The sequence below is a fragment of the Microcebus murinus genome, chromosome 26, assembly GCF_040939455.1.
Source record: "Microcebus murinus isolate Inina chromosome 26, M.murinus_Inina_mat1.0, whole genome shotgun sequence".
Taxonomy (NCBI): Eukaryota; Metazoa; Chordata; class Mammalia; order Primates; family Cheirogaleidae; genus Microcebus; species Microcebus murinus.
In genome coordinates this window covers 33,332-52,760 of record NC_134129.1, presented here as the reverse complement: position 1 = coordinate 52,760, position 19,429 = coordinate 33,332, and the positions used below count along the sequence as shown (strand labels likewise).

The 19,429-nt window shown below is 62.2% G+C and overlaps 4 pseudogenes; all 4 read left to right on the top strand.

Annotated features, from left to right (window-relative positions):
* The first annotated feature begins 3,849 nt into the window (after positions 1–3,849).
* LOC142864808 (uncharacterized) lies at positions 3,850–3,968 on the top strand (annotated as a pseudogene).
* A 3,843-nt stretch (positions 3,969–7,811) lies between these two features.
* Positions 7,812–7,930, top strand: LOC142864807 (uncharacterized; annotated as a pseudogene).
* A 3,854-nt stretch (positions 7,931–11,784) lies between these two features.
* On the top strand, positions 11,785–11,903 carry LOC142864806 (uncharacterized; annotated as a pseudogene).
* A 3,852-nt stretch (positions 11,904–15,755) lies between these two features.
* Positions 15,756–15,874, top strand: LOC142864805 (uncharacterized; annotated as a pseudogene).
* Positions 15,875–19,429: the final 3,555 nt, after the last annotated feature.

The window sequence follows — 19,429 nt, the reverse complement described above, 5'->3', positions numbered from 1 at the left end:
GCGGCTTTTTTTTTTTTTTTGCCTCTCGTTCTGTCCCCTTTCTGGGAGCGCGGCGGCGGCCCGGGGTGGGGGTCACCCCCACCCTCAGCGCCCGCCGCTGTGCCTGGCGCCCCAGCCCGCACCGTGGGGCCTCCTCTTGTCCCAAGCCGCGACACCGCCGCCACGCGGCAGCACGCGTGGCATCTGGACTGTCAGGTCTCAGACCAAAGGTCTGCTCTGTGGGAACCGACACGCTGGAGGAAACCTTGAGAGTCTGAGAGGGGAGGGAGTTCCAGAAGAAGGCCAGGATGTCATTTTGAGGGAGTATGTGACCAGAACTCGTCCCGTTGCTTTTGGGGTTCTACGGGCTCCACGTAGGAATCTTTGGTGGTGGCACCTGATGTTGGGGGATCCGGAGTCACACCCAGACCTGCTCCACAGGCCTCCTTTTACTTTTCTCTTCGGATTCATTATTTTTAAAAAGTGTCTCTTACCTCTATTATTGCATTTTCTTTTTTTTTTTTTTCTTTTTTTTTTTTTTTTTTGAGACAGAGTCTCACTTTGTTGTCCAGGCTAGAGTGAGTGCCGTGGCGTCACCCTAGCTCACAGCAACCTCAAACTCCTGGGCTCGAGTGATCCTTCTGCCTCAGCCTCCCGAGTAGCTGGGACTACAGGCATGCGCCACTATGCCCGGCTAATTTTTTTTTATATATATATATATATCAGTTGGCCAATCAATTTCTTTCTATTTTATAGTAGAGACGGGGTCTCGCTCTTGCTCAGGCTGGTTTTGAACTCCTGACCTTGAGCAATCCACCCGCCTCGGCCTCCCAAGAGCTAGGATTACAGGCGTGAGCCACCGCGCCCGGCCTCTATTATTGCATTTTCTTTTCTCTCTCTTTTCAAGCAGATGATGGGAGTACAAGTATTCAGGTGACATGTGTTGCCCGTGCCCCCCTCCCCCCTGTGTTCTTATTCATTTACCTCTCATGTTGTATACCTCCAGCGTATTGTGGGGGTACCAATGTTAAGGTCGGGTACGTTGCCCTCTCCCAGCCTCCCCCCTCGGGTCATTAGCTTCAAGTGCGCCCATGCCCCAGTCGGTGCGCACCCACCCCATTCCTAATGGATGTGTATGCCCATCCCCTCCCCCCACCCGCCCGACACCCACCCGAGGAAGGGGATTCCTCTCTGTCCACTTAGGTGTCCATCCGTTCGTACCAATTTGCCGGTGAGCGCGCTCACGTGGTGCTCGTGTGTCCATTCTTGGGATACTTGGCTTACTGGAACGGGTTCCAGCTCTGGCCAGGAGAACACGAGAGGTGCCCTCTCACCGCTGCTCCTCACAGCCGAATGGCACTCCGTGGTGTCCACGCGCCACATTTTATTAATGCACTCCTGGATGGATGGGCACTCGGGTCGCTTCCACATCTTTGCGATTGTGAATTGTGCCCTAACTGTAACCCTAACCCTTACCCAGCCCGTCTCCTCTGCCCCTGCCTGACTCGCTCCTCCCCGGCCAGGCCCGTCACTGTCCTGGGCCCCCGCCTGACCGGCTCCTTCCCGCCCGGCCTGTCACCGTCCTCTGCCCCTGCCTGACATGCTCCTTCCCGCCCGGCCTCTCACCGTCCTCGGCCCCTGCCTGACCGGCTGGCTCCTCCGTCGCCTGGGCCTTCCAAGGGCTTGGTGTGGACGCTGCTTCCAGGAAGCCCTCCAGAAACCCGGCAGCAGGGTGGCCGCAGCAGTCTCCAGCAGCCGTCCCTAAGGCGCTTGTGCGGGGAACGTGCCCCCCCCCCGCTGTGCCCCCTCCCCCCCCCGCTGTGCCGTGGGGGGGCCCAGCCTGGTGTCTTGCCTGAGGCCCTGGGGCTGCTGCTCCCCGCAAGGGGAGAGCCCCGGAGGTGGGGACCGCCTCCTGATGGGGACGTACACGCAGCTCTCCACGTCGGATTCCGGGGCTCTCTGTCCTGCCCGAAGGCCCAGCTGGCCTACGGGTCCTTAGAGTGGCAAAAACATCCGAAAACTGAGACTGAGGGTCCGGTGGGTGTCTGCACTTTTGTGCTGGGCACCCCAGGGAGGCCCGGGGGCTGGCTGGACAACGTGGTCTGCTGGGCGGGGGGTTTGGAGGAGCAACCGATGCCCTTTGCACTTTGGGTAGCAAGGGTCTGAGGTGTCTCTGAGCCCTGTGCCATGTCGGTGGAGGGGTGGGGGCGGGGGGTGGGGGGGAAGAGGAGGAGGAGGAGGTGGGAAGGGCCGGGGCCTGCAGTCCTGTTCCGGGGGTGGCACGGCAAGTGGCTTCTTCCACAGGCTGCTTGGCCTGGGCTCCCTGTACCTGGGCCTTTGGAGGACTGGCCCTGTGCTTGCCAACACTTCCTGCAGGGACCCAGAGCTGGGAGGTTGCGTCTCTCAGCCCTGGGTCGGGCAGAGCCCCAGCGGGCCATGCCCACAACCTCTCTCAGCACCGGTCCCCCAGAAGGCTCCTTTGGGACCAGGATTCTCTTGCGGTGACTCTTTAAGGTCTGGCCCCTGGATGGAGGGGCACCAGGAGTAGAGGAGCAGGAAGGGGAAGGGGGTGGCCATGCGAGGGGACACTTTGCGGCCAAGTCCCAGCTTCAGCCTGATCCTCCTGGGAACCCCGCTCTGAGACAAGGAGCCGGGCTTCGCATTCCCACAGCAGCCAGTCGTGGGCTGAGGACACCTGGGGCGTTGGGAACTCCCTGGCTTCTCCTTGGTTTAACATCTGGAGCTGCTTGGGAATCGCGCCGCCACACACACCCGAGTGCAGGTGTCTTCCGCACAGACTGCGGGCCTCGCTCTTCTGAATGCCGCTAGCTCGCCACCCACCCACGGGTGAACCTGGTCAGGGTGCTTTCTCTCGGGGGCAGACTCTGATCCGGGCGGGCTACCGGTGTCTCTGTTTGCTCGTTTCTTTCTTCCATTTCGGGAAAGGCTTCCTTGCTGGGTGTGGAAATCTCCTATGCCTTCCCTCGCCTATTCTGTCAGCTTTCAAATTCTCTTTCAGTTGCCACCCTCACAGATGGATTAGGAAACTCTTTCCGGTGCACTCATTAGTGAAATGACCTCAAGGAAGCTGGAATCCAATATCTAATCGCCGATTTTTAGCGAGTCCACACGCCAGGGTGGTCGGGGTCCAATGCAGCCCCGGCCAGGCCCAGGCCCCTTGGACTGGGCCACAGGAGGACACAGAGGAGGGTCCCGGCCCCCACGGTAGCGGTGCCGGCAGTTCTCCAAGGGCTTGGGCGTTTTCCAGAGGTGGGAGATGGAGGGGACTGATTTCTTCAGCGCCCCACAAACCACGCCACCCCACCCCACCCCACCCCACCCATGGGACACATCCCCAGAGAGAGATGCCCCATACACTCGCTCCCCTCCCCCTTGCGCTGTGCCCCAGCCCTGGCCCGGGGGAATAGGCGGCAGCCCACCCACAGGGCGGGGGGAGGGGGGCACAGCTGAAAGCGGTTGTGGGGGAGGGCGGCCCCTGGCTGGGGTCAGAGGGCGAGCGCCGGGCGCGTGCGCAGTCAGCGGCGGCGACGCGCTGGGGGTGGGCGGCGGGTAGGTGAAGGAGGCCAGGCGGGGAGAGGAGGGGGGCTGGAAGGTCTCCACCTTGGCGAGTCCAGCCGTGGAGGCGCATCTTGTGTGAGTGTGAGTGAGTGTGAGTGTGTGTGTGTGTAGAGAGAGACAGCCCCCCGCCCCGCCCCGCCCCGCCCATCACCCCGGTCCCTCGGAGCCCGCCGGACCCGGCCGCCGGCGAACTCAACAGGCCCGGCCCGGCGCGGGGCCTGGGGCGGGAGGCGGCGGCGGGGAAGCGCAGAGAGGCTCGGCTTCTTGAGCGGGGCAGGGGCGCCCTCCGCCGTCTAGGGCCACACCACCCTGAACGCCCCCCATCTCCTCTGGTCTCGGAAGCTAAGCAGGGTCGGGCCTCGTTAGTACTTGGATGGGAGACCGCCCGGGAATCACGGGTGCCCTAGGCGGCGGCTTTTTTTTTTTTTTTGCCTCTCGTTCTGTCCCCTTTCTGGGAGCGCGGCGGCGGCCCGGGGTGGGGGTCACCCCCACCCTCAGCGCCCGCCGCTGTGCCTGGCGCCCCAGCCCGCACCGTGGGGCCTCCTCTTGTCCCAAGCCGCGACACCGCCGCCACGCGGCAGCACGCGTGGCATCTGGACTGTCAGGTCTCAGACCAAAGGTCTGCTCTGTGGGAACCGACACGCTGGAGGAAACCTTGAGAGTCTGAGAGGGGAGGGAGTTCCAGAAGAAGGCCAGGATGTCATTTTGAGGGAGTATGTGACCAGAACTCGTCCCGTTGCTTTTGGGGTTCTACGGGCTCCACGTAGGAATCTTTGGTGGTGGCACCTGATGTTGGGGGATCCGGAGTCACACCCAGACCTGCTCCACAGGCCTCCTTTTACTTTTCTCTTCGGATTCATTATTTTTAAAAAGTGTCTCTTACCTCTATTATTGCATTTTCTTTTTTTTTTTTTTCTTTTTTTTTTTTTTTTTTTGAGACAGAGTCTCACTTTGTTGTCCAGGCTAGAGTGAGTGCCGTGGCGTCACCCTAGCTCACAGCAACCTCAAACTCCTGGGCTCGAGTGATCCTTCTGCCTCAGCCTCCCGAGTAGCTGGGACTACAGGCATGCGCCACTATGCCCGGCTAATTTTTTTTTATATATATATATATATCAGTTGGCCAATCAATTTCTTTCTATTTATAGTAGAGACGGGGTCTCGCTCTTGCTCAGGCTGGTTTTGAACTCCTGACCTTGAGCAATCCACCCGCCTCGGCCTCCCAAGAGCTAGGATTACAGGCGTGAGCCACCGCGCCCGGCCTCTATTATTGCATTTTCTTTTCTCTCTCTTTTCAAGCAGATGATGGGAGTACAAGTATTCAGGTGACATGTGTTGCCCGTGCCCCCCTCCCCCCTGTGTTCTTATTCATTTACCTCTCATGTTGTATACCTCCAGCGTATTGTGGGGGTACCAATGTTAAGGTCGGGTACGTTGCCCTCTCCCAGCCTCCCCCCTCGGGTCATTAGCTTCAAGTGCGCCCATGCCCCAGTCGGTGCGCACCCACCCCATTCCTAATGGATGTGTATGCCCATCCCCTCCCCCCACCCGCCCGACACCCACCCGAGGAAGGGGATTCCTCTCTGTCCACTTAGGTGTCCATCCGTTCGTACCAATTTGCCGGTGAGCGCGCTCACGTGGTGCTCGTGTGTCCATTCTTGGGATACTTGGCTTACTGGAACGGGTTCCAGCTCTGGCCAGGAGAACACGAGAGGTGCCCTCTCACCGCTGCTCCTCACAGCCGAATGGCACTCCGTGGTGTCCACGCGCCACATTTTATTAATGCACTCCTGGATGGATGGGCACTCGGGTCGCTTCCACATCTTTGCGATTGTGAATTGTGCCCTAACTGTAACCCTAACCCTTACCCAGCCCGTCTCCTCTGCCCCTGCCTGACTCGCTCCTCCCCGGCCAGGCCCGTCACTGTCCTGGGCCCCCGCCTGACCGGCTCCTTCCCGCCCGGCCTGTCACCGTCCTCTGCCCCTGCCTGACATGCTCCTTCCCGCCCGGCCTCTCACCGTCCTCGGCCCCTGCCTGACCGGCTGGCTCCTCCGTCGCCTGGGCCTTCCAAGGGCTTGGTGTGGACGCTGCTTCCAGGAAGCCCTCCAGAAACCCGGCAGCAGGGTGGCCGCAGCAGTCTCCAGCAGCCGTCCCTAAGGCGCTTGTGCGGGGAACGTGCCCCCCCCCGCTGTGCCCCCTCCCCCCCCCGCTGTGCCGTGGGGGGGCCCAGCCTGGTGTCTTGCCTGAGGCCCTGGGGCTGCTGCTCCCCGCAAGGGGAGAGCCCCGGAGGTGGGGACCGCCTCCTGATGGGGACGTACACGCAGCTCTCCACGTCGGATTCCGGGGCTCTCTGTCCTGCCCGAAGGCCCAGCTGGCCTACGGGTCCTTAGAGTGGCAAAAACATCCGAAAACTGAGACTGAGGGTCCGGTGGGTGTCTGCACTTTTGTGCTGGGCACCCCAGGGAGGCCCGGGGGCTGGCTGGACAACGTGGTCTGCTGGGCGGGGGGTTTGGAGGAGCAACCGATGCCCTTTGCACTTTGGGTAGCAAGGGTCTGAGGTGTCTCTGAGCCCTGTGCCATGTCGGTGGAGGGGTGGGGGCGGGGGGTGGGGGGGAAGAGGAGGAGGAGGAGGTGGGAAGGGCCGGGGCCTGCAGTCCTGTTCCCGGGGTGGCACGGCAAGTGGCTTCTTCCACAGGCTGCTTGGCCTGGGCTCCCTGTACCTGGGCCTTTGGAGGACTGGCCCTGTGCTTGCCAACACTTCCTGCAGGGACCCAGAGCTGGGAGGTTGCGTCTCTCAGCCCTGGGTCGGGCAGAGCCCCAGCGGGACATGCCCACAACCTCTCTCAGCACCGGTCCCCCAGAAGGCTCCTTTGGGACCAGGATTCTCTTGCGGTGACTCTTTAAGGTCTGGCCCCTGGATGGAGGGGCACCAGGAGTAGAGGAGCAGGAAGGGGAAGGGGGTGGCCATGCGAGGGGACACTTTGCGGCCAAGTCCCAGCTTCAGCCTGATCCTCCTGGGAACCCCGCTCTGAGACAAGGAGCCGGGCTTCGCATTCCCACAGCAGCCAGTCGTGGGCTGAGGACACCTGGGGCGTTGGGAACTCCCTGGCTTCTCCTTGGTTTAACATCTGGAGCTGCTTGGGAATCGCGCCGCCACACACACCCGAGTGCAGGTGTCTTCCGCACAGACTGCGGGCCTCGCTCTTCTGAATGCCGCTAGCTCGCCACCCACCCACGGGTGAACCTGGTCAGGGTGCTTTCTCTCGGGGGCAGACTCTGATCCGGGCGGGCTACCGGTGTCTCTGTTTGCTCGTTTCTTTCTTCCATTTCGGGAAAGGCTTCCTTGCTGGGTGTGGAAATCTCCTATGCCTTCCCTCGCCTATTCTGTCAGCTTTCAAATTCTCTTTCAGTTGCCACCCTCACAGATGGATTAGGAAACTCTTTCCGGTGCACTCATTAGTGAAATGACCTCAAGGAAGCTGGAATCCAATATCTAATGGCCGATTTTTGGCGAGTCCACACGCCAGGGTGGTCGGGGTCCAATGCAGCCCCGGCCAGGCCCAGGCCCCTTGGACTGGGCCACAGGAGGACACAGAGGAGGGTCCCGGCCCCCACGGTAGCGGTGCCGGCAGTTCTCCAAGGGCTTGGGCGTTTTCCAGAGGTGGGAGATGGAGGGGACTGATTTCTTCAGCGCCCCACAAACCACGCCACCCCACCCCACCCCACCCATGGGACACATCCCCAGAGAGAGATGCCCCATACACTCGCTCCCCTCCCCCTTGCGCTGTGCCCCAGTCCTGGCCCGGGGGAATAGGCGGCAGCCCACCCACAGGGCGGGGGGAGGGGGGCACAGCTGAAAGCGGTTGTGGGGGAGGGCGGCCCCTGGCTGGGGTCAGAGGGCGAGCGCCGGGCGCGTGCGCAGTCAGCGGCGGCGACGCGCTGGGGGTGGGCGGCGGGTAGGTGAAGGAGGCCAGGCGGGGAGAGGAGGGGGGCTGGAAGGTCTCCACCTTGGCGAGTCCAGCCGTGGAGGCGCATCTTGTGTGAGTGTGAGTGAGTGTGAGTGTGTGTGTGTGTAGAGAGAGACAGCCCCCCGCCCCGCCCCGCCCCGCCCATCACCCCGGTCCCTCGGAGCCCGCCGGACCCGGCCGCCGGCGAACTCAACAGGCCCGGCCCGGCGCGGGGCCTGGGGCGGGAGGCGGCGGCGGGGAAGCGCAGAGAGGCTCGGCTTCTTGAGCGGGGCAGGGGCGCCCTCCGCCGTCTAGGGCCACACCACCCTGAACGCCCCCCATCTCCTCTGGTCTCGGAAGCTAAGCAGGGTCGGGCCTCGTTAGTACTTGGATGGGAGACCGCCCGGGAATCACGGGTGCCCTAGGCGGCGGCTTTTTTTTTTTTTTTGCCTCTCGTTCTGTCCCCTTTCTGGGAGCGCGGCGGCGGCCCGGGGTGGGGGTCACCCCCACCCTCAGCGCCCGCCGCTGTGCCTGGCGCCCCAGCCCGCACCGTGGGGCCTCCTCTTGTCCCAAGCCGCGACACCGCCGCCACGCGGCAGCACGCGTGGCATCTGGACTGTCAGGTCTCAGACCAAAGGTCTGCTCTGTGGGAACCGACACGCTGGAGGAAACCTTGAGAGTCTGAGAGGGGAGGGAGTTCCAGAAGAAGGCCAGGATGTCATTTTGAGGGAGTATGTGACCAGAACTCGTCCCGTTGCTTTTGGGGTTCTACGGGCTCCACGTAGGAATCTTTGGTGGTGGCACCTGATGTTGGGGGATCCGGAGTCACACCCAGACCTGCTCCACAGGCCTCCTTTTACTTTTCTCTTCGGATTCATTATTTTTAAAAAGTGTCTCTTACCTCTATTATTGCATTTTCTTTTTTTTTTTTTTCTTTTTTTTTTTTTTTTTTTGAGACAGAGTCTCACTTTGTTGTCCAGGCTAGAGTGAGTGCCGTGGCGTCACCCTAGCTCACAGCAACCTCAAACTCCTGGGCTCGAGTGATCCTTCTGCCTCAGCCTCCCGAGTAGCTGGGACTACAGGCATGCGCCACTATGCCCGGCTAATTTTTTTTTATATATATATATATATCAGTTGGCCAATCAATTTCTTTCTATTTATAGTAGAGACGGGGTCTCGCTCTTGCTCAGGCTGGTTTTGAACTCCTGACCTTGAGCAATCCACCCGCCTCGGCCTCCCAAGAGCTAGGATTACAGGCGTGAGCCACCGCGCCCGGCCTCTATTATTGCATTTTCTTTTCTCTCTCTTTTCAAGCAGATGATGGGAGTACAAGTATTCAGGTGACATGTGTTGCCCGTGCCCCCCTCCCCCCTGTGTTCTTATTCATTTACCTCTCATGTTGTATACCTCCAGCGTATTGTGGGGGTACCAATGTTAAGGTCGGGTACGTTGCCCTCTCCCAGCCTCCCCCCTCGGGTCATTAGCTTCAAGTGCGCCCATGCCCCAGTCGGTGCGCACCCACCCCATTCCTAATGGATGTGTATGCCCATCCCCTCCCCCCACCCGCCCGACACCCACCCGAGGAAGGGGATTCCTCTCTGTCCACTTAGGTGTCCATCCGTTCGTACCAATTTGCCGGTGAGCGCGCTCACGTGGTGCTCGTGTGTCCATTCTTGGGATACTTGGCTTACTGGAACGGGTTCCAGCTCTGGCCAGGAGAACACGAGAGGTGCCCTCTCACCGCTGCTCCTCACAGCCGAATGGCACTCCGTGGTGTCCACGCGCCACATTTTATTAATGCACTCCTGGATGGATGGGCACTCGGGTCGCTTCCACATCTTTGCGATTGTGAATTGTGCCCTAACTGTAACCCTAACCCTTACCCAGCCCGTCTCCTCTGCCCCTGCCTGACTCGCTCCTCCCCGGCCAGGCCCGTCACTGTCCTGGGCCCCCGCCTGACCGGCTCCTTCCCGCCCGGCCTGTCACCGTCCTCTGCCCCTGCCTGACATGCTCCTTCCCGCCCGGCCTCTCACCGTCCTCGGCCCCTGCCTGACCGGCTGGCTCCTCCGTCACCTGGGCCTTCCAAGGGCTTGGTGTGGACGCTGCTTCCAGGAAGCCCTCCAGAAACCCGGCAGCAGGGTGGCCGCAGCAGTCTCCAGCAGCCGTCCCTAAGGCGCTTGTGCGGGGAACGTGCCCCCCCCCCCCCCCGCTGTGCCCCCTCCCCCCCCCGCTGTGCCGTGGGGGGGCCCAGCCTGGTGTCTTGCCTGAGGCCCTGGGGCTGCTGCTCCCCGCAAGGGGAGAGCCCCGGAGGTGGGGACCGCCTCCTGATGGGGACGTACACGCAGCTCTCCACGTCGGATTCCGGGGCTCTCTGTCCTGCCCGAAGGCCCAGCTGGCCTGCGGGTCCTTAGAGTGGCAAAAACATCCGAAAACTGAGACTGAGGGTCCGGTGGGTGTCTGCACTTTTGTGCTGGGCACCCCAGGGAGGCCCGGGGGCTGGCTGGACAAGGTGGTCTGCTGGGCGGGGGGGTTGGAGGAGCAACCGATGCCCTTTGCACTTTGGGTAGCAAGGGTCTGAGGTGTCTCTGAGCCCTGTGCCATGTCGGTGGAGGGGTGGGGGCGGGGGGTGGGGGGGAAGAGGAGGAGGAGGAGGTGGGAAGGGCCGGGGCCTGCAGTCCTGTTCCCGGGGTGGCACGGCAAGTGGCTTCTTCCACAGGCTGCTTGGCCTGGGCTCCCTGTACCTGGGCCTTTGGAGGACTGGCCCTGTGCTTGCCAACACTTCCTGCAGGGACCCAGAGCTGGGAGGTTGCGTCTCTCAGCCCTGGGTCGGGCAGAGCCCCAGCGGGACATGCCCACAACCTCTCTCAGCACCGGTCCCCCAGAAGGCTCCTTTGGGACCAGGATTCTCTTGCGGTGACTCTTTAAGGTCTGGCCCCTGGATGGAGGGGCACCAGGAGTAGAGGAGCAGGAAGGGGAAGGGGGTGGCCATGCGAGGGGACACTTTGCGGCCAAGTCCCAGCTTCAGCCTGATCCTCCTGGGAACCCCGCTCTGAGACAAGGAGCCGGGCTTCGCATTCCCACAGCAGCCAGTCGTGGGCTGAGGACACCTGGGGCGTTGGGAACTCCCTGGCTTCTCCTTGGTTTAACATCTGGAGCTGCTTGGGAATCGCGCCGCCACACACACCCGAGTGCAGGTGTCTTCCGCACAGACTGCGGGCCTCGCTCTTCTGAATGCCGCTAGCTCGCCACCCACCCACGGGTGAACCTGGTCAGGGTGCTTTCTCTCGGGGGCAGACTCTGATCCGGGCGGGCTACCGGTGTCTCTGTTTGCTCGTTTCTTTCTTCCATTTCGGGAAAGGCTTCCTTGCTGGGTGTGGAAATCTCCTATGCCTTCCCTCGCCTATTCTGTCAGCTTTCAAATTCTCTTTCAGTTGCCACCCTCACAGATGGATTAGGAAACTCTTTCCGGTGCACTCATTAGTGAAATGACCTCAAGGAAGCTGGAATCCAATATCTAATCGCCGATTTTTAGCGAGTCCACACGCCAGGGTGGTCGGGGTCCAATGCAGCCCCGGCCAGGCCCAGGCCCCTTGGACTGGGCCACAGGAGGACACAGAGGAGGGTCCCGGCCCCCACGGTAGCGGTGCCGGCAGTTCTCCAAGGGCTTGGGCGTTTTCCAGAGGTGGGAGATGGAGGGGACTGATTTCTTCAGCGCCCCACAAACCACGCCACCCCACCCCACCCCACCCCACCCATGGGACACATCCCCAGAGAGAGATGCCCCATACACTCGCTCCCCTCCCCCTTGCGCTGTGCCCCAGCCCTGGCCCGGGGGAATAGGCGGCAGCCCACCCACAGGGCGGGGGGAGGGGGGCACAGCTGAAAGCGGTTGTGGGGGAGGGCGGCCCCTGGCTGGGGTCAGAGGGCGAGCGCCGGGCGCGTGCGCAGTCAGCGGCGGCGACGCGCTGGGGGTGGGCGGCGGGTAGGTGAAGGAGGCCAGGCGGGGAGAGGAGGGGGGCTGGAAGGTCTCCACCTTGGCGAGTCCAGCCGTGGAGGCGCATCTTGTGTGAGTGTGAGTGAGTGTGAGTGTGTGTGTGTGTAGAGAGAGACAGCCCCCCGCCCCGCCCCGCCCCGCCCATCACCCCGGTCCCTCGGAGCCCGCCGGACCCGGCCGCCGGCGAACTCAACAGGCCCGGCCCGGCGCGGGGCCTGGGGCGGGAGGCGGCGGCGGGGAAGCGCAGAGAGGCTCGGCTTCTTGAGCGGGGCAGGGGCGCCCTCCGCCGTCTAGGGCCACACCACCCTGAACGCCCCCCATCTCCTCTGGTCTCGGAAGCTAAGCAGGGTCGGGCCTCGTTAGTACTTGGATGGGAGACCGCCCGGGAATCACGGGTGCCCTAGGCGGCGGCTTTTTTTTTTTTTTTGCCTCTCGTTCTGTCCCCTTTCTGGGAGCGCGGCGGCGGCCCGGGGTGGGGGTCACCCCCACCCTCAGCGCCCGCCGCTGTGCCTGGCGCCCCAGCCCGCACCGTGGGGCCTCCTCTTGTCCCAAGCCGCGACACCGCCGCCACGCGGCAGCACGCGTGGCATCTGGACTGTCAGGTCTCAGACCAAAGGTCTGCTCTGTGGGAACCGACACGCTGGAGGAAACCTTGAGAGTCTGAGAGGGGAGGGAGTTCCAGAAGAAGGCCAGGATGTCATTTTGAGGGAGTATGTGACCAGAACTCGTCCCGTTGCTTTTGGGGTTCTACGGGCTCCACGTAGGAATCTTTGGTGGTGGCACCTGATGTTGGGGGATCCGGAGTCACACCCAGACCTGCTCCACAGGCCTCCTTTTACTTTTCTCTTCGGATTCATTATTTTTAAAAAGTGTCTCTTACCTCTATTATTGCATTTTCTTTTTTTTTTTTTTCTTTTTTTTTTTTTTTTTTGAGACAGAGTCTCACTTTGTTGTCCAGGCTAGAGTGAGTGCCGTGGCGTCACCCTAGCTCACAGCAACCTCAAACTCCTGGGCTCGAGTGATCCTTCTGCCTCAGCCTCCCGAGTAGCTGGGACTACAGGCATGCGCCACTATGCCCGGCTAATTTTTTTTTATATATATATATATATCAGTTGGCCAATCAATTTCTTTCTATTTATAGTAGAGACGGGGTCTCGCTCTTGCTCAGGCTGGTTTTGAACTCCTGACCTTGAGCAATCCACCCGCCTCGGCCTCCCAAGAGCTAGGATTACAGGCGTGAGCCACCGCGCCCGGCCTCTATTATTGCATTTTCTTTTCTCTCTCTTTTCAAGCAGATGATGGGAGTACAAGTATTCAGGTGACATGTGTTGCCCGTGCCCCCCTCCCCCCTGTGTTCTTATTCATTTACCTCTCATGTTGTATACCTCCAGCGTATTGTGGGGGTACCAATGTTAAGGTCGGGTACGTTGCCCTCTCCCAGCCTCCCCCCTCGGGTCATTAGCTTCAAGTGCGCCCATGCCCCAGTCGGTGCGCACCCACCCCATTCCTAATGGATGTGTATGCCCATCCCCTCCCCCCACCCGCCCGACACCCACCCGAGGAAGGGGATTCCTCTCTGTCCACTTAGGTGTCCATCCGTTCGTACCAATTTGCCGGTGAGCGCGCTCACGTGGTGCTCGTGTGTCCATTCTTGGGATACTTGGCTTACTGGAACGGGTTCCAGCTCTGGCCAGGAGAACACGAGAGGTGCCCTCTCACCGCTGCTCCTCACAGCCGAATGGCACTCCGTGGTGTCCACGCGCCACATTTTATTAATGCACTCCTGGATGGATGGGCACTCGGGTCGCTTCCACATCTTTGCGATTGTGAATTGTGCCCTAACTGTAACCCTAACCCTTACCCAGCCCGTCTCCTCTGCCCCTGCCTGACTCGCTCCTCCCCGGCCAGGCCCGTCACTGTCCTGGGCCCCCGCCTGACCGGCTCCTTCCCGCCCGGCCTGTCACCGTCCTCTGCCCCTGCCTGACATGCTCCTTCCCGCCCGGCCTCTCACCGTCCTCGGCCCCTGCCTGACCGGCTGGCTCCTCCGTCGCCTGGGCCTTCCAAGGGCTTGGTGTGGACGCTGCTTCCAGGAAGCCCTCCAGAAACCCGGCAGCAGGGTGGCCGCAGCAGTCTCCAGCAGCCGTCCCTAAGGCGCTTGTGCGGGGAACGTGCCCCCCCGCTGTGCCCCCTCCCCCCCCCCCCCCCCGCTGTGCCGTGGGGGGGCCCAGCCTGGTGTCTTGCCTGAGGCCCTGGGGCTGCCGCTCCCCGCAAGGGGAGAGCCCCGGAGGTGGGGACCGCCTCCTGATGGGGACGTACACGCAGCTCTCCACGTCGGATTCCGGGGCTCTCTGTCCTGCCCGAAGGCCCAGCTGGCCTGCGGGTCCTTAGAGTGGCAAAAACATCCGAAAACTGAGACTGAGGGTCCGGGGGTTGTCTGCACTTTTGTGCTGGGCACCCCAGGGAGGCCCGGGGGCTGGCTGGACAACGTGGTCTGCTGGGCGGGGGGTTTGGAGGAGCAACCGATGCCCTTTGCACTTTGGGTAGCAAGGGTCTGAGGTGTCTCTGAGCCCTGTGCCATGTCGGTGGAGGGGTGGGGGCGGGGGGTGGGGGGGAAGAGGAGGAGGAGGAGGTGGGAAGGGCCGGGGCCTGCAGTCCTGTTCCCGGGGTGGCACGGCAAGTGGCTTCTTCCACAGGCTGCTTGGCCTGGGCTCCCTGTACCTGGGCCTTTGGAGGACTGGCCCTGTGCTTGCCAACACTTCCTGCAGGGACCCAGAGCTGGGAGGTGGCGTCTCTCAGCCCTGGGTCGGGCAGAGCCCCAGCGGGCCATGCCCACAACCTCTCTCAGCACCGGTCCCCCAGAAGGCTCCTTTGGGACCAGGATTCTCTTGCGGTGACTCTTTAAGGTCTGGCCCCTGGATGGAGGGGCACCAGGAGTAGAGGAGCAGGAAGGGGAAGGGGGTGGCCATGCGAGGGGACACTTTGCGGCCAAGTCCCAGCTTCAGCCTGATCCTCCTGGGAACCCCGCTCTGAGACAAGGAGCCGGGCTTCGCATTCCCACAGCAGCCAGTCGTGGGCTGAGGACACCTGGGGCGTTGGGAACTCCCTGGCTTCTCCTTGGTTTAACATCTGGAGCTGCTTGGGAATCGCGCCGCCACACACACCCGAGTGCAGGTGTCTTCCGCACAGACTGCGGGCCTCGCTCTTCTGAATGCCGCTAGCTCGCCACCCACCCACGGGTGAACCTGGTCAGGGTGCTTTCTCTCGGGGGCAGACTCTGATCCGGGCGGGCTACCGGTGTCTCTGTTTGCTCGTTTCTTTCTTCCATTTCGGGAAAGGCTTCCTTGCTGGGTGTGGAAATCTCCTATGCCTTCCCTCGCCTATTCTGTCAGCTTTCAAATTCTCTTTCAGTTGCCACCCTCACAGATGGATTAGGAAACTCTTTCCGGTGCACTCATTAGTGAAATGACCTCAAGGAAGCTGGAATCCAATATCTAATCGCCGATTTTTAGCGAGTCCACACGCCAGGGTGGTCGGGGTCCAATGCAGCCCCGGCCAGGCCCAGGCCCCTTGGACTGGGCCACAGGAGGACACAGAGGAGGGTCCCGGCCCCCACGGTAGCGGTGCCGGCAGTTCTCCAAGGGCTTGGGCGTTTTCCAGAGGTGGGAGATGGAGGGGACTGATTTCTTCAGCGCCCCACAAACCACGCCACCCCACCCCACCCCACCCCACCCATGGGACACATCCCCAGAGAGAGATGCCCCATACACTCGCTCCCCTCCCCCTTGCGCTGTGCCCCAGCCCTGGCCCGGGGGAATAGGCGGCAGCCCACCCACAGGGCGGGGGGAGGGGGGCACAGCTGAAAGCGGTTGTGGGGGAGGGCGGCCCCTGGCTGGGGTCAGAGGGCGAGCGCCGGGCGCGTGCGCAGTCAGCGGCGGCGACGCGCTGGGGGTGGGCGGCGGGTAGGTGAAGGAGGCCAGGCGGGGAGAGGAGGGGGGCTGGAAGGTCTCCACCTTGGCGAGTCCAGCCGTGGAGGCGCATCTTGTGTGAGTGTGAGTGAGTGTGAGTGTGTGTGTGTGTAGAGAGAGACAGCCCCCCGCCCCGCCCCGCCCCGCCCATCACCCCGGTCCCTCGGAGCCCGCCGGACCCGGCCGCCGGCGAACTCAACAGGCCCGGCCCGGCGCGGGGCCTGGGGCGGGAGGCGGCGGCGGGGAAGCGCAGAGAGGCTCGGCTTCTTGAGCGGGGCAGGGGCGCCCTCCGCCGTCTAGGGCCACACCACCCTGAACGCCCCCCATCTCCTCTGGTCTCGGAAGCTAAGCAGGGTCGGGCCTCGTTAGTACTTGGATGGGAGACCGCCCGGGAATCACGGGTGCCCTAGGCGGCGGCTTTTTTTTTTTTTTTGCCTCTCGTTCTGTCCCCTTTCTGGGAGCGCGGCGGCGGCCCGGGGTGGGGGTCACCCCCACCCTCAGCGCCCGCCGCTGTGCCTGGCGCCCCAGCCCGCACCGTGGGGCCTCCTCTTGTCCCAAGCCGCGACACCGCCGCCACGCGGCAGCACGCGTGGCATCTGGACTGTCAGGTCTCAGACCAAAGGTCTGCTCTGTGGGAACCGACACGCTGGAGGAAACCTTGAGAGTCTGAGAGGGGAGGGAGTTCCAGAAGAAGGCCAGGATGTCATTTTGAGGGAGTATGTGACCAGAACTCGTCCCGTTGCTTTTGGGGTTCTACGGGCTCCACGTAGGAATCTTTGGTGGTGGCACCTGATGTTGGGGGATCCGGAGTCACACCCAGACCTGCTCCACAGGCCTCCTTTTACTTTTCTCTTCGGATTCATTATTTTTAAAAAGTGTCTCTTACCTCTATTATTGCATTTTCTTTTTTTTTTTTTTCTTTTTTTTTTTTTTTTTTGAGACAGAGTCTCACTTTGTTGTCCAGGCTAGAGTGAGTGCCGTGGCGTCACCCTAGCTCACAGCAACCTCAAACTCCTGGGCTCGAGTGATCCTTCTGCCTCAGCCTCCCGAGTAGCTGGGACTACAGGCATGCGCCACTATGCCCGGCTAATTTTTTTTTATATATATATATATATCAGTTGGCCAATCAATTTCTTTCTATTTATAGTAGAGACGGGGTCTCGCTCTTGCTCAGGCTGGTTTTGAACTCCTGACCTTGAGCAATCCACCCGCCTCGGCCTCCCAAGAGCTAGGATTACAGGCGTGAGCCACCGCGCCCGGCCTCTATTATTGCATTTTCTTTTCTCTCTCTTTTCAAGCAGATGATGGGAGTACAAGTATTCAGGTGACATGTGTTGCCCGTGCCCCCCTCCCCCCTGTGTTCTTATTCATTTACCTCTCATGTTGTATACCTCCAGCGTATTGTGGGGGTACCAATGTTAAGGTCGGGTACGTTGCCCTCTCCCAGCCTCCCCCCTCGGGTCATTAGCTTCAAGTGCGCCCATGCCCCAGTCGGTGCGCACCCACCCCATTCCTAATGGATGTGTATGCCCATCCCCTCCCCCCACCCGCCCGACACCCACCCGAGGAAGGGGATTCCTCTCTGTCCACTTAGGTGTCCATCCGTTCGTACCAATTTGCCGGTGAGCGCGCTCACGTGGTGCTCGTGTGTCCATTCTTGGGATACTTGGCTTACTGGAACGGGTTCCAGCTCTGGCCAGGAGAACACGAGAGGTGCCCTCTCACCGCTGCTCCTCACAGCCGAATGGCACTCCGTGGTGTCCACGCGCCACATTTTATTAATGCACTCCTGGATGGATGGGCACTCGGGTCGCTTCCACATCTTTGCGATTGTGAATTGTGCCCTAACTGTAACCCTAACCCTTACCCAGCCCGTCTCCTCTGCCCCTGCCTGACTCGCTCCTCCCCGGCCAGGCCCGTCACTGTCCTGGGCCCCCGCCTGACCGGCTCCTTCCCGCCCGGCCTGTCACCGTCCTCTGCCCCTGCCTGACATGCTCCTTCCCGCCCGGCCTCTCACCGTCCTCGGCCCCTGCCTGACCGGCTGGCTCCTCCGTCGCCTGGGCCTTCCAAGGGCTTGGTGTGGACGCTGCTTCCAGGAAGCCCTCCAGAAACCCGGCAGCAGGGTGGCCGCAGCAGTCTCCAGCAGCCGTCCCTAAGGCGCTTGTGCGGGGAACGTGCCCCCCCGCTGTGCCCCCTCCCCCCCCCCCCCCCCGCTGTGCCGTGGGGGGGCCCAGCCTGGTGTCTTGCCTGAGGCCCTGGGGCTGCCGCTCCCCGCAAGGGGAGAGCCCCGGAGGTGGGGACCGCCTCCTGATGGGGACGTACACGCAGCTCTCCACGTCGGATTCCGGGGCTCTCTGTCCTGCCCGAAGGCCCAGCTGGCCTGCGGGTCCTTAGAGTGGCAAAAACATCCGAAAACTGAGACTGAGGGTCCGGGGGTTGTCTGCACTTTTGTGCTGGGCACCCCAGGGAGGCCCGGGGGCTGGCTGGACAACGTGGTCTGCTGGGCGGGGGGTTTGGAGGAGCAACCGATGCCCTTTGCACTTTGGGTAGCAAGGGTCTGAGGTGTCTCTGAGCCCTGTGCCATGTCGGTGGAGGGGTGGGGGCGGGGGGTGGGGGGGAAGAGGAGGAGGAGGAGGTGGGAAGGGCCGGGGCCTGCAGTCCTGTTCCCGGGGTGGCACGGCAAGTGGCTTCTTCCACAGGCTGCTTGGCCTGGGCTCCCTGTACCTGGGCCTTTGGAGGACTGGCCCTGTGCTTGCCAACACTTCCTGCAGGGACCCAGAGCTGGGAGGTGGCGTCTCTCAGCCCTGGGTCGGGCAGAGCCCCAGCGGGCCATGCCCACAACCTCTCTCAGCACCGGTCCCCCAGAAGGCTCCTTTGGGACCAGGATTCTCTTGCGGTGACTCTTTAAGGTCTGGCCCCTGGATGGAGGGGCACCAGGAGTAGAGGAGCAGGAAGGGGAAGGGGGTGGCCATGCGAGGGGACACTTTGCGGCCAAGTCCCAGCTTCAGCCTGATCCTCCTGGGAACCCCGCTCTGAGACAAGGAGCCGGGCTTCGCATTCCCACAGCAGCCAGTCGTGGGCTGAGGACACCTGGGGCGTTGGGAACTCCCTGGCTTCTCCTTGGTTTAACATCTGGAGCTGCTTGGGAATCGCGCCGCCACACACACCCGAGTGCAGGTGTCTTCCGCACAGACTGCGGGCCTCGCTCTTCTGAATGCCGCTAGCTCGCCACCCACCCACGGGTGAACCTGGTCAGGGTGCTTTCTCTCGGGGGCAGACTCTGATCCGGGCGGGCTACCGGTGTCTCTGTTTGCTCGTTTCTTTCTTCCATTTCGGGAAAGGCTTCCTTGCTGGGTGTGGAAATCTCCTATGCCTTCCCTCGCCTATTCTGTCAGCTTTCAAATTCTCTTTCAGTTGCCACCCTCACAGATGGATTAGGAAACTCTTTCCGGTGCACTCATTAGTGAAATGACCTCAAGGAAGCTGGAATCCAATATCTAATGGCCGATTTTTGGCGAGTCCACACGCCAGGGTGGTCGGGGTCCAATGCAGCCCCGGCCAGGCCCAGGCCCCTTGGACTGGGCCACAGGAGGACACAGAGGAGGGTCCCGGCCCCCACGGTAGCGGTGCCGGCAGTTCTCCAAGGGCTTGGGCGTTTTCCAGAGGTGGGAGATGGAGGGGACTGATTTCTTCAGCGCCCCACAAACCACGCCACCCCACCCCACCCCACCCCACCCATGGGACACATCCCCAGAGAGAGATGCCCCATACACTCGCTCCCCTCCCCCTTGCGCTGTGCCCCAGCCCTGGCCCGGGGGAATAGGCGGCAGCCCACCCACAGGGCGGGGGGAGGGGGGCACAGCTGAAAGCGGTTGTGGGGGAGGGCGGCCCCTGGCTGGGGTCAGAGGGCGAGCGCCGGGCGCGTGCGCAGTCAGCGGCGGCGACGCGCTGGGGGTGGGCGGCGGGTA